Source organism: Fukomys damarensis, unplaced genomic scaffold, assembly GCF_012274545.1.
Source record: "Fukomys damarensis isolate Sample0158 unplaced genomic scaffold, DMR_v1.0_HiC HiC_scaffold_38, whole genome shotgun sequence".
In the NCBI taxonomy this organism is placed as follows: Eukaryota; Metazoa; Chordata; class Mammalia; order Rodentia; family Bathyergidae; genus Fukomys; species Fukomys damarensis.
Window position 1 is genome coordinate 25,678,900 of NW_022900950.1, and position 26,186 is coordinate 25,705,085.

A 26,186-nucleotide genomic window follows, 5' to 3' on the forward strand; every position below is an offset into this window, starting at 1 on the left:
ACCGGTGATCCTAATTTATCATTCTTTATGGCTGAGTAGGATTCCATTTTATAGAAAAACCACATCTTCTTTATCCAGTCTCCAACTGATGGTCAAATGGGCTGTTTCCAAGATTTAGCTATTACAAACTGTGCCACTATAAGCATTGGTGTGCATATATCACTGTGGTATGATTCTTTTAATTCTTTTGGAAAGATACCCAGCAGAGGGATGGCTGGGTCAAATGGAACCTGTAGTCCCAGCTCTTTGAGGTATCTCCATATTGATTCCCATAGTGGTTGCACCAGCCTGCACTCCCACCAACAATGGAGAAGGGTACAATTCTTTCACAACAGCATCTCTGTAGTTATCTGGGAAATTATTTCTGTTTTGAATTTTTCTAGAACCTGATTGATCTGTTTTGTTGCTTCCTGTGCTATGAATTCAGGGAGTCTTGGTGGTTGATTATAAGACTTTACCACCTCATTTCCCCTAGAATTTGCCTTGCTTAAAGTGTTTTTTCATTTTTATTTTTGTTGTTGTGCTAGCCTTGGTTTAATTCCTGAGTTAGTACTTTGATCTTCTTGTTATAGCTGCTCTTTAGGTTTTGGGTCTCTAATGTCTCATAGACACTCATTTTCATAATATCATAAATGACAACTCATTAAATCAATCACAACTCTTTAGCCCAATTAATATAATCTATGGCACAATAGCATTAAGCGCAGCTTAGAAATTGACCATTTGTGATAATAATTAATCTATCCCCTTTAAATCATGTGAATTAAATCAAAATTGAGGACCAGCCCAAAATATGTTTATAGTGAATAAACTCTTCAATATAGCAAGTTTGCCCATCAGGATGGAAACTTATAAGGAGTTAGCAGGAGAGGAATGGTGTGGTAGAAGAATTGGAGAAGGTTTCAAGTGAAGCCAGAGGACAAAGAATGATCACACAAACTCTAGAAAACTGTTGAAGAGAAAAGGGAAAGACAGAGTGCAAGAACAAAGACAAGAATAGAATAATTTAACAGTAATAGGGAAGCTATAAATTACACTCATTTTTCTTTGAAACTAATGACACTCAAGTGAAAGAAAAAGAGAGAAGAAAAGAAAAAGAAGGAAGAAATCTGAATTAGGGCAGGAACCTGAGCAAAAAGGGAGATGAAGAATAACCTGGGGGAGCAAGAGACTGAGCAGGAAAAATAAGAAAGAAAAAAGGAAGAATTTGTAGAATGGGGAAAAATAAAATTTTAAAACTAAAAATTAAAAATATAAAGAAAAGAAAGAAAAAAAATTTGAAGAGCCTCTTTCAGGGTATATTTCTGCTGTCACAATAGACAATGTGGGCAACAATGTGCAAAGAACTAAGTCAGTTAGTCTCAGCTAGCTGACAGCAGACCCCTTAGATTTAGGCTGAATTCTGGCTGCAAGGCCCAAGTTGAACTCCCTGACCTCCTGCAGGGTTGAACTCTGCAAGTTTCTACTACAGTTTCATGCTGCCCTTCCCCTGAAGATGATCCAAGTTCTGATGGAAGGTGGTGATCACTCCAACTTACCAACTATGGAGGTTTGATGTGCCTTTATTGCAGTTGTTTACTTCTGTTCTATCTTCTGGAGCTAAGTAAAATGGACTTTATGACTACCTGTGCCTCTGCAGTGTGGATCCAGGTACTGGCACAAGCAGGAGGCCCAAGAGTATAAGGGTTGAGGGGAGATGATACTGCAGAGACACCTGCACGGCTAGGCATTCCTCTCCAGTCTGCTCTATGATCAATCACTTGATTTTCTTGAATGCCATTTTGTGAATACTGTGTTCTACCAGTATAAGTAAGTCCTATTTGGGATCTTCTCTTGGAATCCCTGCTTCTAAAATGCCCAGACAGTGAAGAAAATCTGGGGTCCTCATGGCTTCAATGCTGAATTCATTTATGAAACTAAATTGTGTTCATTTATTTGCTTCTCTCCAACTGTACAATTAGTTCATTGATACCTGGAGCAATCTTCATTTCTGATTAGACCCCACCTAACCTGTGTCATCTTTTGACCCTTCCTCATCTCTGCCATCTTGTGTCTCTCCACCACATACCCACATTCTCCCTGCTTCTCCAGCCCCTCCCAAACAGGAGATTGAGTTAACAACCACTTCTCTACTTCCTCTTCCTTCCCCAGATTCCTTGGAAGAGAGAGGAAAGCAAGGCAGGGTGGCATGGTAGGAGACCATTGCAGAAGACAGCAAGCAGAACCAGCAAGCCTTATTGTAGTTCTAATAGGTTTTCCTTAATGGGTGATTCATTGCTTTTCTCTAACAGCTTTTATGATTCTGTTCCTGTGGGTGATTTTTTGGGGGGAGGGTATTTAATTAGTATGCAACATGGAGTGTTTTTGTTTTTTGTTTTTTGTTTTTCTGATCATGGGTATTTGAAATTCTATATTATTCACTTATCTGTATGTTAAATTCTTTTTCCATGTCTGAAAAGATTTTCTGTTTACTTGTGTAAACAGGTTTTTCATAACCTTGTACTCTCTGATTTTTCACTAATTCCAATTACTCTTATGTTAATACTCTTTGAGTTATCCAAGAGCCATTGGGTCTATTTTCATATTCTTTTTGTTTTTAAGGAATCTATCATTAATTGATCATTGATTGCATATGTCCCTGTTCTCTAGGTCTGACAGTCTTCACATTGGTCACTTCTGCAGCCCATACTTTCAATCGTGTTTTTAATCTCATATTTCTGTTTAGAACTTTTTTGTGGACTCCCATTCTTTTCTCTGCTATCTATTCATATATTGCATCTCTTTATTTAGCTCCTCTAAATGTTTATTAGTGTCTTCTTTAGATTTGCTGATCATTTGTTTCATTATGGTCATTATGTGATTAGCTATATCATCTTTAAATTTGCCAAGCACTTTATAGAATTGTTTTGTCTCCAATGGTACCATTTTAGACCTCTCTGCTATGTGGTTTATGATTTCCTCCTCAATGTCTGCTGTATCAGTTTTGGGGAGTTGGAAGTTTTTGGAGGCATTTTTTGCCTTGCCTTTTCATGTTTCTGTTTTTGTTTGTTTGTTTGTTGTGCTATGGTTTTCAAAGTCTTTGGCCCAGTGCCCTATTCTTCAGGAGTGAGCCACAGTATTGTTTATGGCACTTATCCTTCCCCCTGAAACCCAGGTATTGGTATAGAGATAAAAACCAATTGCTGGCCACTACTATGTTACCTTGTCTATGAAAGTAAATTTAGCATCAGCAATATATCAAATGTCAGCCAGATATTGACAAACCCTAAGAAACACCCATGACCAGCCTTTTATTAAAACATAGAGGATTCTGATTTTAATGAAGATAATTAGGCACCCCTTATATTAACCTAAAGTAATTCAGAGCACTATTTTCTGCTGGATGTTGGCAGCAGTTCCACAGCTTCAGGACTGCCCCCTCTGACAATTACTCCCACCAAACCTGGTCTTCCACAACACAATACAGGTCCCATGAAGTTTCTGATATGAACTCACGCCTCCCAGAGGATCCAAAGAGATCCCTATTTAGTCTCACCCTCTCCAAGCCTATCTCCCAGGGCTGTCTCTTAGTCACTGTGGATACCCTCTGTGGAGAGTATCATTTCAGTCTTGAAGCAAAACTCTCCTCCTCGATGTATTGGTCCCATCTTTGATCAGGTTGGTGTGTTGGTTTTCAACTCTGTTGCCCTGTGTTTTGGAAAACCCCAGGATTGGAGGCAGGACTTATGGGTCCTGGGTCCTCCTGGGTTCAGTGTAGGGTCTAGTGGGTGTTGATGTCAGCTGAGAGCAGGACATATGCTTCCTGGGTCCTCCTGGGTCCAGTGCAGGGCTCAGCCATTGGTGATATCAGCTGGGGCCAGGTACATGCTTGCTGGGTCCTCCTAACACTGGCAAAGGAACCATAAGGTGAATGTCAAGGCTAGGGCATGGGCTAGTGCTAGGGATAAGGCTATGACTATGGCTGGGGCTAGGGCTAGGGCTAGGGTTAGGGTAAGTGTTGGTATTATTGTTAGGTTTCAGATTGGATTTAGAGTTATGTTTAGTTACAGTTATGGTTCATGTTACAGTGAGGGTTATGACAGGGCTATGTTTATGGGTAGGAATGGGGATAATGTTGGGTTATGTTTAGGGTTGCACCAGAGTTAGTTTTAGGGTTAAGGTTTAGTTTCAGGTTAGGGTTATATTTATAGCTAAGTTTAGGTTTAGATCTGGATCTAGGGCTATAGTTACATATAAGGCTAGGTTTAGGCTTGGAATTTGTGTTAAACAATGGCTAGGGTCCTCCAGGTTTAGGATTAGGGTCATGGTGTATGTTAGGGTTATGACTGCTGTTAGGGTTTGACCAGGGTTAGTGTTAGAGTTAGAATTGTGACTAGGTTTTAAGTCAGGGTTAGGGTTAGTGTTAGGGCTAGGGCTAGGTCTAGATCTAGGTGTAATTCTAGATCTAGGCACTCCCATTTAAGAGTTAGGGTAAACTTAGTTTTATGGTCAGTTTAGGGTTAATTTCCACCAGTTTTACATTAGAGTTAGGATTAGGGCTATAGCTAGCATTGTATTTAGTTTCATTGCTTGGGTTATCTCAACTCTTAGGTCTAGAGTAAGCTTAGGGCTAGGGCTAAAACTAGGTTTGACCAGTTACAGCTAGTGTTAGGGTAAATGTTAATTTTACTGTTATATTTCAAATCAGACTGTGCTATAGTCAGGTGTAGGTTAGGCCTAGGTCCAGGAATGGAGCTAGGGTTAAGATTCCACCAGCCTTAGAGTTAAGGGCAGGGTTAAGTTCAGGATTAATGTTGATATTATGGTTAAATTTCCACCTGAATTAGTGTGAGGATTAGTTTAGTGTTAGGTTTAGAGCTAAAGACAATGCTACAGGTAGGTTTCCACTATGTTTAGGGTAATTTTTGGGTTAGGTTCTAGATCTAAGGCTAACACCAGAGTTAAACTCCAGGTATTGAATTAGTGTTTTAGAATAATGGTTAAGCTTAGGCCTAGGGCTAGGGATAGGCTTAGGGATGTGGATATGTTAGGGTTCCACCTGGATTTGGTTTAGGGACAAGGCCAGTGTTAGGGTTAGGGTTAGATTTCTCTCAGGGCTTCAGTTATGGTCAGGGTTACACTAAGTGTTAAGTTTAAGTTTAGGATTAAGGTTAGGGATTGCTAGGGAATGCTGTTATTATTAAGGTTAGTTTTATAATTAGGATTACAGTTAATATTATGTTTCCACCTGAATTAGAATTAGGCCTAGCATAGGATTTTTGGCTTTGTGTTAGGTTTAGGGTCAGGTTTCCATGATCATTAGGACTAGGGAAAGGGGTAAGTATAAGACTAGGATTAGGGGCTTGAGCTTAGTGTTAGGAACAGGGTTAGGACTAATGCTAGAGCTAGAGTTAGGGTAAGGATTATGGTTATATTTAGGATTAGGGATAAGGCTAGTGGTAGGTTTATAGTTAATGTTGTGGTTAGGACAGGATTAGGTTTAACATGAGAGCTTGGGGTAGGTCTAGAGATATGGTGTAACCATTTTTAGGGTTAAGTTAGAAATACGGCCCGTGCTATGGCTTGAACAAGAGTTAAGTTTTCTCTAGGTTTAGTGCTAGCATTAAAGTTAGTGTTTGGGTTAGTTTTAGGGTTCCACCAGAGTTAAGGTTAGTTTTGGAAGAGAGTTAGTGCTTGTTAGTGTTAGTGTTAGTGTTAGTATTAGTATTAATGTTATTGTTTCTTTGAGTTAATGTTAGGGTTAGGGTTACAGTTAGAGGTAGGCCTAGGGTTAGGGCTAGTGCTATAGTTGAGTCTAGGTTGTGACTAGATTTAGGTTTGTGATTAGTTTAATGCTATTGTTGGGGTTATGGATAGCTCTAGAATTAAAGTTAGGATTATGTTTAGATTTAGTGTTAGTGTTAAAGTTAATGTTAGGGCTAGGGCTAGTTGTCAGGATAGGGTTTGTGTTAAGGTTTGTGTTAGGGTTAGGAGGGGTTAGAATTAGGGCTATCACTATATTTATGGTTAATGTTAGTGTTAAGGTTCAGGTTAATGTTACAGCTGGTGCTTGGTCTTTGGCTAGGACTAGGGACAGGTTTAGTGTTAAGGTTAGTGCTCAGGCTAGGGATAGAACTAGTGTTTAGATTTGTACTAGGGTTAAGTTTAGGGTTAGGTTTATTTTAGGTCCATATTTAGGATTATGGTTAGGTTCAAAGATAGGGCTTGACTAGTAATAGGTTGAGGCTGGAGTTAGGGCTAGTGGCAGGCTTAGTGTTAGTGATAGGGTTAGGACTAATGCTACGGCTAGAGTTAGGGTAAATGTTATGGTTATGTTTAGGATTTTGGCTAGGGCTAGGGCTAGGTTTATTTTTAATGTCAGGAATATGATTAGGATTAGTTTTGACATGAGGGCTGGAGGGGTTATAGCTAGGTCTTGGTTAGGTTTAGACTGAGTGTTAAGGTTAAATTTTAGGGTTATTGCTAGTATTAAGGCTAAGAATTGTGCTGGGTTTGGAGTTTACATTAGGATTAGAGTTAAATTTAGGTTAGGGCTAGTCCTTGGGTTAAGGCTGTGTTAGGGATAAGGGATAGGTTAGCCTTAAGGTTAGATGCAGGCTAGGTCTAGAGATAGAGCTATATAGCTAGGGTTAATGCTAGGGTAGCATTAGACTTAGGGTTAGGCTTAGTGTTGCTAGAGCATAGGCTAGGGTTACAGTTAGGAAGATGGTTTGGTTTAGGACTAATGCTACTGTTAATTTTAGCATTATTGCTAGGTTTATGGTTTGTGTTAAGGGCTAGGGCTAGGTCTAGGGTTAGGTTAGGATTAGGTTTAGGCCTAGTGTTTGGTTTCATTTAGCTTTAAATTAAGAGCTAGAGCTGGTCCTAGAGGTAGGAATGGGGCTAGGGCTAATGCTTAGTTTAAGGTTAGAGTTAAGTTTTGGGCCAGAGCTAGGGTTAAATTTATGATTATATTTTAAATTAGGGTCTGGTTTCGGATTTGGTTTAGAGTTATTGTTAGGGTTAAGTTTAGGTTTAGAACTAGAATTAGGTATTGATTTAGCATTAGGGTTAAATTTAATGCTAGCGTTAGGTTTTGGGTTAGGGTTACATTTCCACTAAAGTTATAATCAAAGTTAGAGTTAGGCTGAGGTTTAGAATTAGGGACATGGGTAAATTTAGGTTTAGGTTTAGGCTTAGAGTTAATGTTAGGGCTAAACTAGAGCTAAGTTCATGGGATTAGATTTAGGGTTAAGGTTAGAGCTTGGTGTGGGGTTTGGTTAGAGCTATGTGTAGATTAGTGTTATGATTAGAGTTAATTTTAATTCTAAGGCTAGAGTGATGTTATGCTTATAGTTAGTAATTAGTTAGGGTTAGTGTTAGTTTTAGGGTTAGGGCCACAGCTAGTACTTGGTTTGGTGTTATGTTTAGGGTTAATGTGAATGTTAGGGGTCGGGTTCATATTAAGGGTAGATTAGGATTAGAGTACTGCTAGTGCTAGGGCTAGCATTAGGCTAAATTTAGAGCATTGATTAGGGTTAAGATTTGAGTTAGTGTTAGGATAGGGTTATAGCTATTTCTACAGCTAGTGTTAGAGTTGACTTCTATGTTAGGACTTGTATTAGGGTTAGGAGTAGTTTCAGGAATGAATTACATTTATGGATAGGTCTAGGGCCTTGGATATAGCTGTGCCTATTTTTGGAGTTAGGCTTAGAGTTAGGGTTAGACCCAGAGGGCTCAGGTTAGAGATAGGACTAGGTCTAAAGATAGATTCCTAGATTTATTATTTGTGGTTTTGGTTAGGATTAGGCATATATTGAAGTCAGTACTAGGGCTAAGACTAAATCTAGGTCTATTGCTTGGCTTAGAGTTATATTTAAGATTAGGGTTAGAGCTTTTGTGAGGTATATGGCTATAGGTAGGTTTAGGTTTAGAGTTAGTGTTAGGATTATACTAGTTTGGAGATAGTTCTGAAGCTAGGGCTAGGGCTATGGTTAGACTTGGTTTTGGGTTTATGGTTAAATTTTGTCTAAGTCTAGAGCTAAGGCTAGTGTTAGTGTAGATTAGTTTAGGTATAAGGTTAAGGTTTGTGTTAGAGTTCAGTTTAGTGCTAGGTCTAGGTCTTGGCCTAGGAATAAAGTTTGAATTAGAGTTATTTTTAGGATTATGGTTATGGATAGATCTAGGGCTAGAGCTAGGTCTAGTGCTATTCTCAGAGTTTTGGTTAGAATTAGGGTTATGGTTAATGGTAGGTTTAGTTTTTAGGCCAGGGTTAGCAGTAGGGTTAGTTTTAAGTTTGGGTTTGGTTTGATATGAAGTTACAACTAGATCTAGAGCTAAGGTTAGGGTTTGGTCTAGTTTTAGGGTTTTGGTTAAATTTAATGTTAGTGTTAGGATTAAGTTTAGGTCTAGGTCTAGTGCTAGTCTTAGGGCTAGGACTAGGTCTAGTGTTAGATTTAGGATTATGGTTAATGATAATTTTAGTGATAGTTCTAGAGCTAGATTTCCATTTAGAATTAGAGTTAGGGTAGAGTTTCTTTTAGTGCTAAGGCTAGCACTAGGTTAGGGTTAGGGTTAGTGTAGTTTAAGATTAGGTCTAGATCTAGAACTAGCCTTAGGACCAGGGCTAGGGCTAGGGTTAGGAATAATATTAGAGTTATAAGGAGTCTTAGAATTATGATTATGGCTATTCTAGGGCTACGCCTGAGACTCAGTTTTACGATTTAGTTAATGAAAGCCTAAGGCCTCTTGTAGTGCTAGGTTTAGGGTTAGTAATAATGTTATGGTTATTGTTATGGTCATAGATTGGTTTTAAGTGGAGGGTTCGGCTAGGTCTAGTGCTGGGTCTATTTCTAGGTTTAACTTTATACTTAGGGTTAAGATTAGGACTGGTCTAGGTCTAGGCCTAGGGTTAGGGTTTGGGTTAGGGATAGGGTTAAAGGTAGGACTCATGCTAGAATTAGTGTTAGCGTTAGGGTGAGATTTACTTGTATTGCTAGATTTAGGGTATTGGCTTTATATTGGGCTAACATTAGAGTTAGAGCTACGATTAGGGTTAGTGGTAAGGATAGGGTTAGGTTTATATTCAGGTTCAAGTTAAGATTAATGTCCGGTCTAGGGTAGGCCTAAAATTTGGTTTTGCATAGGGCTCAGGCTCTGTCTAGGCCTAAGGCTATATTTAATGCTATGGGTAAGTTTAGGTTTATGTTGATTGTTGTGGACATTATTAACTTGAAGTTTATTACTGGGTTTAGAATTAAGGTAATGCCTATGTATAAGGAAAAGACTAGGGCTTGCTGTAAGGTTAAGGATAGGATTAAGTTAGGGCTAGGGTTTAGCTTTGGTAAATGCTATTGTTAGAGTTAGTGCTAAGTCTAGAGTTACTATTAGGATTATTTTTAGCTTTAGGGTTAGTGTTAAAGTTAGGGCCAGGGCTTGGGCTAGCATCAAGTTTGGGGTAGAGTTTGAGTTAGGGTTGGGGCAAAGGTTAGAATTACCAATTTGGATATTTTTATGCTTAGGGTTCAGGTTGGGGCTATGGATGGGATGAGAGCTAGGTCTAAGATTAAGATCAGGATTAGAATTATGGCTAGTTTTAAGGTGTGGGGTAGGACTAGGGCTTGATTCTGGGCTATCATTAAGCTTAGGGTTAGGATTTGATTTAGCTGTAAATTTACATCTAGGGTCAGAGGTTGGTTTAAGGTTAGGGCTTGGGTCAAGGATAAGGCTTTTTAGTGCTAGGGTTAGAGTTTAGGTTAGGTTTAGGGTTAAATTAAGATTTTGGATTATGGTTAGGATTGGGTTAGGGTTAGAGTTAGGATTAGGATTAATGCTAGGTTTAGTTGTAGGCTTAGGGTTAGGGCTTGTGTTAGGGTTAGATGTAAGGCTAGTGTTAAAATAAAGGTTCACTGGGCCAGGGATTTGGCTCAGTGGTTCTGACACCTGCCTCACAAGCACAAATTTGTTCCCTGGTACCAACAAATAAATAAATGAATAAAGGTTCACATTAATTTTAGGATTAGGTCTAGGCATAAATTTTGGTCTAGTGCTAGGTTTATGTTTAGGCTTAAGGGTAAGGACATATTTACCATGAGGCTAGGATTACATCTTTTTAGGTTTAGGGTGTTAATTATAAGCTTTAGAGTTATTGTAGTTTTAGGGTAGGAATATTTCTAAGCCTAGTGTAAATTTTAGTGCTAAAGTTATAATTAAATTTAGGATAATGCCAGATCTTATGATATCGCAGTGTCTACCATTAGGGTTAATGTGCATACTAGGTGTAGAGATAAGGTTAAGTCTAGGGTGAAGAGCAGAGTAGTGATAGGCTAATGATTAGTTTTAAGGTTACTCAGGGTTAAGCTCTGGCTAGTGTTCATTTTAGGTTTAGATGCATAATTAGGGTTAGGTTTAGTGCTACGGTTAGGGTTAACCCTCGGCTTAAGGATGGGGATAGAATTAGGGTTAGGTTTTTTTTTTTTTTAAGTTTATGGTTAGAGTTAGTGTAACTTCAGTGTTAACTTTAAGGTTATTGTTGGGTCTAGGTCTATGTCTGTGCTAATGTTCATGCTTTGACCTAGTTTTATGGCTATGTCTAGCTGCAGGCTAGGGTTAAGAATAGGGTTTAGAATAGGGTTAAACTTAGATCTAGATTAGTTCTTATCTTAAGGTTTGGGTTAGAGTTAATATTATGGCAAAGGCTGAGGCATGGGCTAGTGTTAGGACTGCTTTTAGGGTTAAATTTAGGATTAGCGTTCAAGGTAAGTTACGTTTAGCACTATTGGTAGGCTAGGGTTAGATTTAAGGTTAAGGTTTGAGTTAGGGTTAGTGTTAAGTTAGAATTAGGGTTACAATACTTACAGTTTAGGTTTGGTTTATGGACATGTTTATGGTTATAGGTAGTGTTAGCTTTAGGACTAGTCTTACAGTTAATGCTTGGGTGTCTTAGTTACTTTTTCCTTTGCTGAGACTTGACAACAAAAATTAAAGGAGGAAAAGTTTATATCATCTCAGTTTGTAGGGTTTAATTCCATAGTCAGCTCGGTCCAAGACAGCATGGCATAAGAGAGGAGTATCACAGAGGAGATACAGTACATAACGTGGCAGACAGAAGGCAACAAACAAGAATCAGCAAGCAGCCTTCCTGCCTTTCTCTTTTATAGTATCTAGGCTGCCATATATTGGGTGATGCTGCCCAGAACTATGCTAATTCCAATCAGTGGACTAATTTATTATCACCCTTGATCCCAGCATCACACACCCTAGATCTAGTCATCTCCAAAAAGCTCCACCTCTGGGTACATGAGGCTTTTGTGGGACATCTAGATTTGTCATAGCATAGGATTAGTGTGAGGGCTATGGTTAAGTTTAGGATTAGGGTATGGTAGGATAAAGACTAGGGTTTAGGATTAGGCTTCGGGTTAAGTTGGGGGATAGAGATGGGGTTAGGGCTAGGGTTAGAACTAAGTCTAAGATTAGTGTTACAGTTAGTGATTGAGTGAATGTTGGTTTAGAGTTAGGACTAAGTATAGAACTATGATTAGAGTTAATGTATGGCTAGGATTATATTTAGGGTTAGATTTAAGTGTTAGGGCTAGTGCTAGATCTAGGTTTAGAATTAGTGTTAGATTTATTAAGTTTAGGATTTGAGCTAGGTTTAGGATTGGTGCTAGTGCTCATGGTTAGGATTAGGGTTAAGGTTGTGTAAAATTAGGATTATGGTATGGTTAATGATAGGATGAAGTAGTGTTTATTTTTAAAGTTAAGGTTACACCATAGTTATAGTTAGGGTTAGATTTTGTTTTATGTTTACTTTTAGAATAAGTTTCAAGTTAAGACTAGGGTTAAGGTTAGTGCTAGCCCTATGAGTATGTCAAGTTTAGGGATAGGACTAGTGATAAGTTTGGTGTTAAAAATCTGTATTAGTGAGAGACTAGTGTTATGACTAGGTCTAGTTTAAAATTTTACTAGGGCTAGGGCTCTGGTTATAGTGAGAGCTAAGGCTAGTGCTAGAATTAAGGTTAGGTTTTAAAGTTAGGGTTAGGCTTGGGCTTAGTGTTAGGTTTAAAGTTAGGAATAGGGCTGGGCCTAAGTCTTGGGCTGGGGTTGCAGTTACCGTTAAATTAGGGTCAATATTATGGGCATATTTGCTTTTGCAGTTAGGGATAGACTTAGATCTATGGATAGAGTAAGGCATGCATTAGCTTTAGGTTTAGTGTTCCACTTAGAGCTAGGGTTATGGTTAAATTTAGAGTTACTTGTAGGTTTAGAAAGTGTTAGGGTTACTGATAAAGTTAAACCTAAGGCTAGGGCTAAGGCTAGGGTTTGTGTTAGGTTGAGGTTATTACTAAGGCTAGGATTAAGGCTAGGATTAGAGCTAAGATTTGGCTTTCAGATTAAGTTTAAAGGTAGGACTAAGGTTAGACTTTGGGTTATCTTTAGTATTAGGTTTAATTTATGTTTAAGATTAGGGCTAGAGCTAGAATTTGCGTTAAGGTTTTGATTAAGTTTAAATTTAGGGCTAGAGTTAGATCAAGGCTAGAATTAGGGTCATGGTTAGGGTTAGGCTTACACTTAGGGTTAGTGCTATAACTCAGGCTAAGTCTAAATCTAGGTCTAGCATAGTTAGAATTGAATTTAGGGTTAGGGTTAGTGATAAATTAGTGCAGGTCTAAGATTCAGGTTATGGTTGCCTAATGTTACTTAGGGTTATCGTTAAGGTTAAATTTTGTGTCAGGTTAGTGTTAAGATTAGGCTTATGACTTATGTTTTTCAAGGGCTAGATTGAAAATTAAGTTAATTGTTAAGATTCGGGCCAAGGCCATGGATTTAGCTCAGTGGTGCTGCTGCTTACCTTGTAAGTGCCACGTCCTGATTTCAATCCCTGGTATAAAACACAAACAAAAACAAAAAACCAACAAGATTAAGGCCTGGTTTATATATGTTCTGGGTATAAGGTAGATTTTTATTTAAGTTTTCAAATAGGATTAGCTTTATGGTTTAGATTATGTTTAAGAGTAAACTTGGGCTAGGTTTTGGGTTATTGTTAGGGATTAGGGTTAGGTTTTAGTGTAGCGCTAGGTTTAGACTGTGTCCTAGGACTACAGCAAAGTTTAGGGTTAGGGCAATGGTTGGTATTAGGTTTAAGGATATGCTAAAGCTCTATTTAGGACTATTGCTAGGGTTATGTTAGGTTTATGTTTAAAATGAAGGGCAGTGCTAAGTTTAGAACTATGATGATGTTTAAGTTTAGTCTAAAAATCATGTCTATTGCAAATGCTATGTTTAGGCTGAGATTTGGGGTCACTGTTATTGATCATGCTAGGTTTATTGTTATGGTTAGGTTTAGTATTTTGTTTAGGGTAAGGTTAGGGTTAGGGCTTGGTTTGAGTATTGGGTTTACTGTTAGAGTCATGGATACATCAAAGGCTAGTTTATGTTTTGGTTTAATGTTAGGGTTTGGTCTTGGTCCAGGGCTAAGGTTAGTGGTAATATTAGGGCTAGGTTTAGAGTAATGTTTGTGTTAAATTTGGTGTTAAGTTTAGGGCTAGGGGTAGGAAAGGCTAGGGCTTGGGAATATGTTCGGGTGGGGGTTAGAGTTAGGGTTAGGATTAATGTTCATGTTAGGGTTAAGTTTAGGTGTAGGGTTAAGGTAAAGTCTAGGTCTACAGTAGTATTTAGTTTAAGGTTTTGGTTAGTGTTGTACCTTGTTTTTAGATGTACCCCCCCAATGTCTCATGAATTCACTGGTGTGGTTTTTTTTGGAGGTGGCTAGATCCAGGCTATGTGATATTTGGATTAAGACTGTGTGTGATAGATTAGCCCACTAATTGGTTCAGCATGGTTCTGGGTGTGGGTAATAGAATGGCCTTCCTTGAGTTGGCTGGCATCATTTAAAAACACTGTCTTCTGGATAATTTAAGAATACAGAAGACTTTCTGCATGCTGCTTCTTGTCTGCCCTTCATAGACTCCTTCTCCTATACCATGCCCCTCTGTCATGATGTTCTTTCTTGGAGTCATCTGACTGAAACCTCTACAAATTGTAAGCTAAAAAACATCTTTCCTCCTTTAACTTGTTGATGTTGGGTATTTTGTCCTAGCATTGAGGAAGTAACTATAACAGTTAGGATTAGTTTTAGGGTTAGGACTATGATTAGCATTAGGCATGGAGCTAGGGTAGGGTTTGGTTTAGAGTTACAGCTAGTATTCTTATTGGGATTATGGTTAGGTTTAGGATTAGGGTTAGGTTTAGGGTTATGGTTAAGGTTAGGGTTAGGGCTATGGTTAGAGTGAGAGTAAGGCTTGGGATTAAGATAGGGCTAGGTATTGGGCAAGGCCATGTTTAGCGTTAGGTTTATGCTTAGTGTTAAGGCTATGGCTAGAGTTAGTTTTAGGGGCAGATTTAAGGTTACGGATAGTGCTAGGGTTAGGAGTAGGTTTAGGGTTAGTGTTAGGGTTAGGTGTAATATTACTACTGGGTTTATGGTTACAGTTAGAATTAGTGTTATCTTTAGGGCTGTGGCTAGTGCTAGGATTAGGGGTAGTATTAGTGGCAAGATTAGTACTAGAATTAGGGCTATGGTTAGACCTAGCAATAAAACTAAGTTTAAGGTTATGGTTAGTTAGTTTTTTACTAGGATTAGGGTTACTGTTAAGGCTAGGGAGAGCTTAAACATTGATAAATTTAGTTGTAAGACTAGGATTAGGGTTAAAGCTTGGTTTGGTTTGAGATTAGGTTTAGAGTTATGGTTTTTGATATGGCTATGTTAATTTTAGAGTTAGGGTTAGGTTTACATAGCTTTCACATTATGATTAGGGTTAGATTTAGCTTTAGGGCTAGAGTTATGTTTAGGGTTAGTGCTATGTTTTGGGTTATGGTTATTATTAGTTTTGTACATAGATCTAGGATTAGTGTTAGAGCTACATTTATGGCCAGTTTTTTGGGTGATATTCTGCATTCATTAAGATTAAATTAGGGGACTTTCTGAAAGATGGTGGAGTAGTAAGCAGCAGAAAATCAGCTTCTCTGAGATTTGTAGTCTGTACACTGGAAAACAGCAACATGGGGCCGAGCATAAGGAGAGAAACGGTTCTTGGGACCCATCAAGTATATGCAGTGAGAATTAGAGCCCACAAGTAGAGTGAAGAGAGGAGATTGAATGCAGTAGAGGGATGTAGCAAATGAAGTTTTCTTCATTTCTCTCGATGAATCCTAGCTAACATTGTGATTGATGTTACTGGAACCTATAGAGACACATGACTATGGGTGACTCATGAGGTCTCCACTGAGTAATGTACCAATAAAATGGAGCAGTGGATGGTGTGGCTGGTAAGTGATTCTGACTCAAACATCCCCAGGAGAGGGTGATTGTCTGGCTGCCATTTTGGAAAGGGGCCACCTGAACCAGGGAGTCAGAGTAGCAGTAGGTTAGCTCCACCTTGGGGCTCCCAGTGTCAGGGTGAGACATAGCTGTGGGGTACACCCAGGTTCTAAGAGCTGAGCTGAAACTGGCAAGAGGCACCTGGAGTGTTGTGAGCTGAACAACTTGAGTCTCAGCCTCAGAGCCAGAAACCAGGATCAACCTGAACTTCAGTGGACTTGAAAGGTCAGATTTGCTGGGATTATTCACCTCCTTTCTGTAATTCTATCACTTGCTGGGATCAACCAACAATGATCTGACTCTGTCTGTCCTCTTTGTTTACCAGTGACAGCAGAGACACACCCTAAAGTAAAATTTTTATCTTCCTTTCTTTGCTTCTTTTTTCTTTTTCTTGATTGCCTGTTCTTGTTTTTATATGAGTTTCAACATTGTTTCCAGAGGTTTCTTTAAATTTTGTTCTGTTCTTCCTTCTTTCTTTCCCTCTGTCTTCTTCACCGGTTTCCCAAAGCTTAAATAATCTTCCTTTGTCCTTCATCCTTGCCTCTAATCTCTATTTTCTTCTATTTCTCTATTTTTTTCCCCTTAGCCTTCTCAAATTTTCTCCCAAGGGCAAAATCACTATAGTGAGGGGATGTTTACTGATTTGTTTTAGATTTTGTTACATAACTACAAATCTTGTTCATACAGTTAAAGTCAGAAAATTAATAATTTTGATAATTTGTCATTTTTTAGGCTGTGCTCGATGATACTGTTATTGCTGATTGTACTACTTTAGCCAAGGTTAGATAGCTATTTTAATCAGTTGTTCTTCCTTGGATCCCAAGATCTAGATTGCCTGAGTGTCATAAACAATACTATAGGCCTGTGCTAAAGAACCAGGGGCTATGCCTAATAAGCAGCAACTTCTCATCCCCAATAAACTGAAGAGGTAGGATCTTGCAAGATACTCAAAACCCAAAATCCAGCTACAACTGGAAGACTTCTCTAAGAAGTAGTCATTTCCTAAGGGCTCTTGATACTACCAATAAAGCTTCTTACCATAAGCAATTTACAAGCATCAATGCAGAAACTAAATTTAAAAAAAAGATATAAAATAAGACAGGAATAAGATGCAACCCCAAACTTCTATGCGACCTAAGGCAAATTCAACAGGAAGTGAGATGGGACAATATGAAACCCACCCACCTGAACAGTCTGAAATGGTAATAGCATAAGTAACAAAGCTCATGAATATGGTTGAATTAGAAGTAATTTTTTAGAAAACTGAAGAGATGATGGTCATAATAAAAGACATGGTTAGTGAATATAGAGTAGATACAGATTTTTAAAAATAGAAGCACTTAGGAAAATGATGGAAACCATAAATGTCTGACATAGGAAAGAAATGGAATCCATGAAACAGATTGAAACAGATAATCTAGGACATTAAAAATTCTATTGAAAGCATATGCAGCCTGGGCTTAGCTCAGTGGTTCCACTGCCTGCTTCATAAATGCAAGGTCCTGAGTTTGATCTCCGGTACACACACACACACACACACACACACACACACACACAATAGTATATGCAGCAGAATCAACCAAGGTGAGGAGAATATTAGATCTAGAAGAAAGGTTTGTGGTTAGCAACAATGAAAATAAATATTTCTTTAAAATAGCAAGGGACCACAAAAAATCAATCCAATAACTGCTACATTGTGCAAAGAAGAATAACATAAGGTTTATTGAAATCATTGAAAAATCAGAGCTAGTGCAACGAACATAAAAGTTCATACAAGTAATGGCAGAAAACTTCACAAGCATGGAAAATGAATTTGACATACAAGAAAGTGAAACATAGAACTCCAATTAGATAGAATCAGAAAAATCTACACTAAGCCATGTAATAGTCAAGATTCCAAAGATTCAACACAAAAACAAAATATCAGAAGCTGTTAGAGAAATGAAACAAATCACCTATGAAAAAAAAGCCCATCAGAATCACAGCAGACTTCTCAATACAAACCCTTAAGTCCAGGAGAGTGTGGAGTGAAATATTTCAAGTCCTAAAAGAAAACAACATTCAACACAGACTGATGTACCCCACAAAACTATCTTTCAAAACTGATGGGGAAATAAGATACTCCCACAACAAAGAGCTAAAAAAATTCATGACTATCAAATCAAATATGTTCTGAAGCACTCAAATATATTCTGAAGAATATTCTAGAAAGAGATAATGAAGACTACGATTCCATGGACCCCAACACAATCAATCCACCAGACAAGGAAAGCAATTAAATAAAGAGGAAAGAAAGGAAACAAAAAACAATAAAGTTATATGACAGGGCTATATATCAGTTATAATCATCAATGTAAATGGTCTCAATTCACTAATCAAAAGAAGCAGATTGGCAGATTGGATCAAGAAATAAAATCTAACCATATGTTTCTTGCAAGAAACACAACCCCAAAAGAAATCCATAGACTGAATGCCAAAAGATGGAAAACAATACTGCATGAGACAGGAACCAAGAAAAAACTAGGGGCAGCTATTCTATTTTCAGAAAAAGTGGACTTCAAGCCAAGAATATCAATAGAGACAGAGAAGAGCACTGTAAAGAGAGATCATTGTAAAGGGAACAATCCAAGAGGAAGAAATAACAGTGAAAAATACATATGCATAAAATACCAGCACACCCAACTGTATAAGGCAAATATTATTATACATGAAAAAACAAATAAGCATTAATATAACTGTAATGAGGGGGCCTCAATACCACACTCTAACATAAAGACAGATCAACTAGAAAAAAATCAACAAGAAATATTAGAATTCAACCAAACCGTTGAACAAATGTACTTCGTAGATATCTACAGAGTGTTCTACCCCACATCAGAATGCACATTCTTCTCAGCTGCACATAGGGTGTTCACCAAAATAAATGCACACTAGCTATAGAATGTGGTAAAGCAAATGCAAAGGAATTGAAATTATCTCATGCATAAAATCAGACTATAGTGTAATGAAATTGGAAATCAGTGGTAAAAGAAATCACAAAAACTGCATAAACACATGAAAATTAAGTAACACCCTCCTGAACTACCAGTGGGTCACAGATGAAATTAAAGAGGAAATTAGACAGTTCCTACAATTAAACAATAATGCCAGTACAAAATACCAGAACTTATGAAATGCAATGAAAGCAGTCCTATGAGGGGAATTTATAGTGGTGAATTTCCACATCAAACAGAGTGAGCTCAAATAAACAACCTAATGTTGACCATCAAGCTACTTGCAAAAGAAGAGCAAGTTAAACCCAAAGCACGTATGAGGGAGAAAATTGTAAAAATAAGAGCAGAAATTAATACAATTGAGACCAAGAAAATGATATAAAGAATCAATGAATTCAAGAATTGGTTCTTTAAAAGACTAAATAAAATAAACAAATCCTTAGCCAAGCCTATCAAAATAAGGAAAGAAAAGACCCAAATCTGTGCAGTTAGGAGTTCAAAGGGTGAAATCAATAGATCCTGCAGAAATCCAGAAAATCATCTATACTTACTTATAGAACTTGTATTCTAACAAGATGAAAAACACAGAAGATAAGGACAGATTCCTAGATACATATGAATTACCAAAACTGAATCAAGAAGATATAAATATTCTAAATAATCAGTCAAGGAAAATATGACCCAATATCAGTCAAGGAAATATAAGATGTAATTTAAAACCTGCCAACAAAGGAAAGCCCAGGTACTATTCCACTACTCCTGAAATTCTTTAATGAAATTGAATGGGAAGCAATACTGCCAAACTCATTCTTAGAAGCAAGCATTACCGTGATACCAAAATCGAAGAATCCAACCAAAAAAAAGAGAACTACAGGCCAATCTCCCTTAAAAAGAGACAAAAAATCTCTTTTTTGCAGCAAATCATCAGGATAATACACCATGATCAAGAAGGTTTTATCCCTGGGATGCAGGAATGATTCAACAAACACAAATTGATAAATGTAATACATCACATTAATAGAGCCAAAGACAAAAAGCACATGATTATCTCAATAGATGCAGAAAAAGCATCTATTTTTGACAAAATCAAACACCAATTCATAATAAAACTCTACAGAAAATTGGAATGGAACATCTTTATTTCTATCTATTAAAAGCCATCTATGACAAAACAATGGCCAACATCATATTAAATGGTCAAAAACTGTAAACTTTCACTCTAAAATCAGGAACAAGACAACGATGTCTGCTACCACCACTCCTATTCAGTATAGTTCTGGAAACATTGCCAGAGTGATTAGACAAGAGGAAGAAATAAAAAGAATACGAATAAGAAGGGGAAAAGTTAAATTATCATTATTTGTGGACTACATGATACTCTACATAGACGACTGCAAAAATTCCACCAAAAGACTTCTAGATTTAATAACCAAGTGCAGTAGTGTAGTAGATACAAAGTCAACACTCAAAAATCAATAGCATTTCTGTACACAAGTAACAAACTCTCTGAGTGAAAAACTGGGGAAACCACACCTTTCACAATAGCATTTAAAAAAAGGAATACTTGGGATTCCACCTAATGAAGGAAGTAAAAGACCTTTACATTGAAAAATACAGTACTTTAGCCGGGGATGTAGCTCAGTGGTTCTGCTGCTTGCCTCACATGCACAATGTCCAGAGTTTGATCCCTGGTACACATAAAAAAAAAAAAAAGTACATTACTTTGAAAAAGAAGATTAAAGAGGATATCAGAAAATAGAAAGATATTTATTCTTGGATAGACAGAATCAATAAAGTTAAAATGGTCATACCTCTAAAATTGTACACATTTAATACAACTATGATCAAAACACCAATAGTATACCTCACAGAATTACAGAAAACCATCCTAAAATTTATTTGGAACCAGAAGAGACCTCAAATAGCAAAAGAAATTTTGAGCAACAAAAGCAAGGCAGGGGACATCATAATCCCTGACCTGAAATCATCTTACAAAGCTACCATGATAAAAATAGCATGGGACTGGCCCAAAAAATCCAAACCCCAGGGCCAGGAATTTAGCTCAGTGGTGCTGCACCTACCTCACAAGTGCAAGGTCCTCAGTTCCATCCCCAGTACCAAAAAATGTTTTTAAAAAAACCCAACCAAAACAAAACAACAACAACAACAAAAAAAATAGACACAAGGATCAATGGAACAGACTGAAAGATGTAGAAATAACTCCAAACACACTCAGCTACTCTCTGACAAAAGGGCCATCATCTTCACTGGAAGAAAGATAGCCTCTTTAGTAAATGGTTCTGTGAAAACTGGCTTTCCATATGTTGAAGATTAAAACTAAATCTATACTTCTCACCATTCACTTAACTAAAATCAAAATGGCTCAAAGAACTAAATATTACAATGGAAACACTAAATCTTCTGAGAGAATTGGTAGAACTCTTGAAGACATAGGGATAGGCTAAGCCTTTATGAACAAAACCCTAATTACACAGAAATAATACAAAGAATCAACAAGTGAGATCTCATCTTATTTCAAGCCTTTGCATAGCAAAAGAAATCACTAACAGAGTGAAGAGACAACCCACAGAATGGGAAAAAAATTTGCCAGCTATTCCTCAAAGGACTAATATCTTGAATATATAAAGACCTGATAAAAATCAGAGCCCTCAAATTCAAAGATGCGATCCAAAAATATGCATCTGAAATGAATAGACAATTCTTATATGTAGAAGTACAGGCAGTAAATCAATATATGAAAAAATGTTCAACATTACTGGTCATTTGACAGATGCAAATTAAAACCACACCATTGTTCTCTATCTCACCCCAGAAAGAATGACTATTATCAAGAAATCAACCAATAACAAATGCTAGTGAGGCTGTGTGGAAAAAGAACATCTCCACTGTTGGTGGGAGTGTAGTTTGGTGCGACCACTGTGAATGTCAATGTGGAGATTCCTTGAAGAACTAAAACTAAAGGTTCCAACTGACTCAGCTATTCTTCTAGGTATCTTCCCAAAAGAATGAAAAGCATTATACCACAGTGATATATACACACCCATTTTTGTAGCAGCACAATGTGTAGTAGTGAAATCTTGAAACACCCCAAATGACCATCATTTGATGAATGGATAAAGATGTGGTGGAAAATTGGAATAAATGGTCTTTATATCAACTTGATGAAGGGTCTCTATGAAAAATCAAAAGCCAACATCATACTAAATGGTCAAAAACTGAAAATCTTCATGCTAATATCAGGAAAAAGACAAGAATGTCCACTATCACCACACCTGTTCAATATAGTTCTGGAAACATTAGCTACAGCAATTAGACAAGAGAAATAAATTAAAGCAATAAAGATAGGAAAGAAAGAAGTTAAACTGTCATTATTTGCTGATGATATGATACTCTACATTGAAGACCCCAAAAATTCCACCAAAAGACTTCTAGACTTAATTGACACTTTTAGCAGAGTAGCTGGATATAAGGTCAACACTCAAAACTCAATAGACTTCTTGTACACAAATAACAGACTCACTGAGAGAGAAATTAGGGAAACAATTCCTTTCACAATAGCATCCAAAAAAAAATGAATTACCTAGGAATCAATCTAACAAAATAAGCAAAAGACCTGTAGACTGAAAACTAAGGCACTCTGAAAAAAGAGATTGAAGAGGATATAAGAGAATGGAAAGATATCCCCTGCTCCTGGGTAGGAAGAATCAACATAGTGAAAATGGCCATACTACCAAAACTGCTATACAGATTCAATGCAATGCTGATTGAAATTCCAACACTATATTTCACAGAACTAGAAAAAAATAATCCAAAAATTCATTTGGAACCACAAGAGACCTAGAAGAGCAAAAGCCATCCTAGGCAACAGAGATATGGCAGCAGGTATAACAAACCCCAATTTGAAACTATACTACAAAGCCACTGTGGAAAAAAAAGCATGGTACTGGCAAAGAAACAGACCTGAGGATCAGTGGAACAAACTGGAAGATACAAAAACAACTCCAGATGTACTCAGCTACCTCATCTTTGACAAAGGAGCTGATCATCCTCACTGGAGGAAAGATAGTCTCTTTAATAAATGGTGTTGGAAAAACTGAATTTCAAGCTGCCAAAAATTAAAATTGGACACTTACCTTTCACTGTGCACTAAACTAAAATCCAAGTGGATTAAAGATCTAAATATTAAAACAGAAACACTAAACTTGCTGGACAATATGTTAGGCAGAGCTCTTGAAGACATTGGCATAGGAAAACATAGGAACAAATCCTCAGTAGCACAGGAACTAGCACAAAGAATCAACAAGTGGGATCTCATCTTATTAAAAAGCTTCTGCACTGCAAGAGAAACTACCAACAGAGCTAAGAGACAATGTACAATGTGGGAAAAAATTTTACAAGCTACTCCTCAGACAAAGGTCTACTATCTAGAATATGGAAAGAACTAAAAAATATCAGACTACCAAGTATAGAGACCTGATTCAAAAATGGGCCTCTTGGGCAGGGGATTTAGCTCAGTGGTTCAGTGGCCTGCCTTGTAAGCACAAGGACCTGAGTTCAATCCCTGGTATTGGGGGAAAAAAAAATGGGCCTCTGGAATGAACAGACATTTCTCAGACAAGCAAGTAAAAGCAGCAAATAAATATATGAAAAAATGTTCAATGTCACTGTTCATTTGAGAGGTGCAGATGAAAACAATGCTGAGATTCCACCTCACCCCAGAAAAAATGGCTGCTATCAAGAAATTTACCAACAAGTAGGGAAGCATGAAGGGGATGAAGGGAGGGCAGGGGTATGGGGAAAAAATAAGAACCAAGATACATCATGTAAAGGTACAATATCCCAACAATGAATGTAACTGTACTCTATACCTAAAAAGTACCAATAAGTTTAATGAAAAAAAATTAACTAATAACAAATGCTGGCAGGGTTGTGTGGAGAAAGGAAGCCTTCTTCATTGTTGGTTGGAGTGCACACTGGCGCAACCACTGTGGAAATCAATATGGAGATACCTCAGAAAACTAGGATTAGAGGTCCCATTTGACCCAGCTATCCCTCTGCTGGGTATCTTTCCAAAATAATTAAAAGAATAATACCACAGTAAAATATGTGCACCGATCTTTATAGTGGCACAGTTTGTAATAGCTACAACTCGGAAACAGCCCTATTGCCCATCAAAATTGGAGACTGGAAAATGAAGAAGTGTTTTTTCTATAAAATGGAGTACTACACAGCCATAAAGAATGAGAAATTAGAGACATTTATAGCTAAACGGATGCACATTGAGGTCATACTCTTCAGTGAAATAAATGAACACACATGTGTAAATAATGAATAGTTTCTCTGGTGTGAAAAAGAAAGTGTAAATTAGGTTCAAATTGTATAATTCATAGTGTGAAATAGGAAGAAAAGGGCTAAAGGAGTAGGGGAAGTGGGAAGGATGGGGGAAAGGGAAGAAGGGAAACGAAAAAAATTGAGAAAAGGAAAAAATGGAAACAACGTCTTTGTAAATAGGGAAAGGTGGAGGGGGTGGAGGGAAGGGAGGTAACAGTTACTGTTTGGTTAAAGCCAGAATTATGTCTAGGTCTAGAATTAGGTTTAGGACTAATGCTGAGATTATTATTAGGTTATGGTAGAGTATAGACTATGGTTAGAATTAAAGTTAAAGTCAAGGTTACAGCTAAATCTAGGATTAGGTTTAGAGCTAGGACTACCTCAGGGCAGTGGGGTTTTTTGTTGTTGTTTGTTTGTTTGTTGGTACGGGGGATAGAACTCAGGTCCTTGCACTTGCAAGGCAGGCAGCAGAATTGCTGAGCTAAATCCTTGGCACTGAGTCAGTGTTATTTTTAACTATAGAGGTAGGGCTAGGGCTGAGTTTGGGCTAGGATTAGGGTTATGGATATGATTAGGGTTAGGATTAGCATTAGCCCTAGGGCTAGGGTTAAGGTTAGGATTGGGGTTAGGCTTAAATTTAGGGCAAGTGATAGGTCTAGGCCTATGTTTATGGTTATGGTGATGGTAGGTATTATTAGGTTTAACGTTAACGTTTTGGCACCTTGTCAAACTGTAGCTTGGCAGTAAGGAGCATATTTATTAACCATTTCATTACCAGATAAAGCCTGACATATATTTGACCATATCGTTCAGAAGCCTTTGGGACTTGCTTGTGGGAAGAGTTTGGAAAGAGAGCTGCTATGGTTAGCCTGTACTATATGGGAGACTTTAGTCAGAGCTGCGGCCAAAATCCAGTAAAAACTAAGCTCAGGAATAGCCTGCTGGGAAGAATTGCATTGACTATTGGAGCTCAGACAAAGAGTATTATACTTTGGCAGAAAGTTTGTTTGCATTTTGCTCATGTCCAGAGACTTTGCCTGAGACTGAGAATAAGGGTGGTGAATTAATTAATCTGGCAGAAGAAATTTCAAGGTAGTCTAATATGAGAGTTAGATTTGGTATGGGTTTAAGACTAGGATTAGGGTTAGGATTTGTTTAGGGTTAGAGTAATTGCTTAGGGCTTTGGCTAGGGCTAGGGCTATGTTGAGGTTTAAGGTTAGGGTTAGATATACATTTAGACTTAGAGTTAGTGTTACCAGAGAATGTATGTTGGACTAGAGCCTGGTCCAGATTAAGGCTAGTTCTTTGCTTGGGCTACAGCCATTGTTAGGGTTATGACTGCTTTTAAATTGAGTGCTTAGTTTAAGTTTAGGGCTAGGCTTCGGGATATGTTTTAGTCTATAGTATAACTAAAGATATGCATATAGTTAGTGTTAAAGTTAGGATTAATGCTGTTCTCAGATTTATACTTAGGTTTAGTTCTTGTTGTGATTTAGGTTAAGGTTAATGTGAGAGATAGGGCTAGATCTAAGGCTAGATTTAGGGTCAGGGTTAAGGTTATGTCTAGGGCTAAGGCTCGGATTAGTGTAAAAATTAGGGTTATGTTTAGCAATAGGGTTACAGTTAGGTTTAGGATTGGGTTAGGTTTACATTTAGGACTAGGATTAGTGTTAAGGATAGGACCATTGTTATTGTTTCAGTTAGGTTTAGGGTTATGGCGTTTTGGAAGTAATTAGTAAGTGACACACAGAGAAGCAGAATTGAAGTAAATTAATAAAGGTTTTATTTTGTTGACAATAGGCTGATCGCAATAGAAATAGTGCCAGTGATTGACCTGTACTATGTTGCAGCTTTTTCTTTTATAGCTTTATAGCCATGATCTCATCTAGGCGATTACATTTCATTTCTTCAGTTATTATCCATGTACAAATTGCAGTAACAAGACAGTGAGCTTTAACCCAGATGTAACAATTCCCTGTCGTTAGGGAGTTTACTTTAAGATTGGTCTAGCTATTTATTCTAGTGCACAGGAAGTGGGTGTTCAAGGTTGGAGATGAGGCCAGATGTTTAATTTCATGGTCAATGCCTCCAGTGTCTATTAATTTTGAACTAAACAAAACAGATTGCTGTTAGAGACAGCAGAAGTCATTTTACATTTTCCTAACATTTTGTAAGTCTTAAAATTATTTATAAAAGTTCTATCAATGATAAGGGTGAAGATTAGGGTTAGGGTTAGGTCTAGAACTAGGATTAGGGTTCAGAGGAGTGTTATAGGTAAGATGATGATGATGATGATGATGATAATGATGATGATCATTATTTGGTCCTGGGGTTTGAAATCAGGTCCTTACACTTTTGAGGCAGGTTGCAGCACCACTGAGCTAAGTCCCCAGCCCTTGTAGTTTTGTGTTTTTTTTAGAGTTAGGAATACGTATAGAGCTAGGGTCAGGGTTAAGGTTAATGTTGGTGATAGGGTTTATGGG

General features: G+C 37.6%; 1 long non-coding RNA gene across 2 annotated transcripts in view; it reads right to left on the reverse strand.

The window, feature by feature from the left end:
* Positions 1-3,353: 3,353 nt before the first annotated feature.
* Positions 3,354-26,186, reverse strand: part of LOC104850511 — a 28,374-nt gene continuing 5,541 nt past the window's right edge. For both annotated transcript variants that reach the window (XR_776991.2, XR_776990.2), the window contains exons 3-4: positions 12,830-12,859; positions 3,354-3,887 (exon numbers count right to left, since the gene is read on the reverse strand). This is a non-coding gene — a long non-coding RNA (uncharacterized LOC104850511). The remainder of the gene's footprint in view (positions 3,888-12,829; positions 12,860-26,186) is intronic.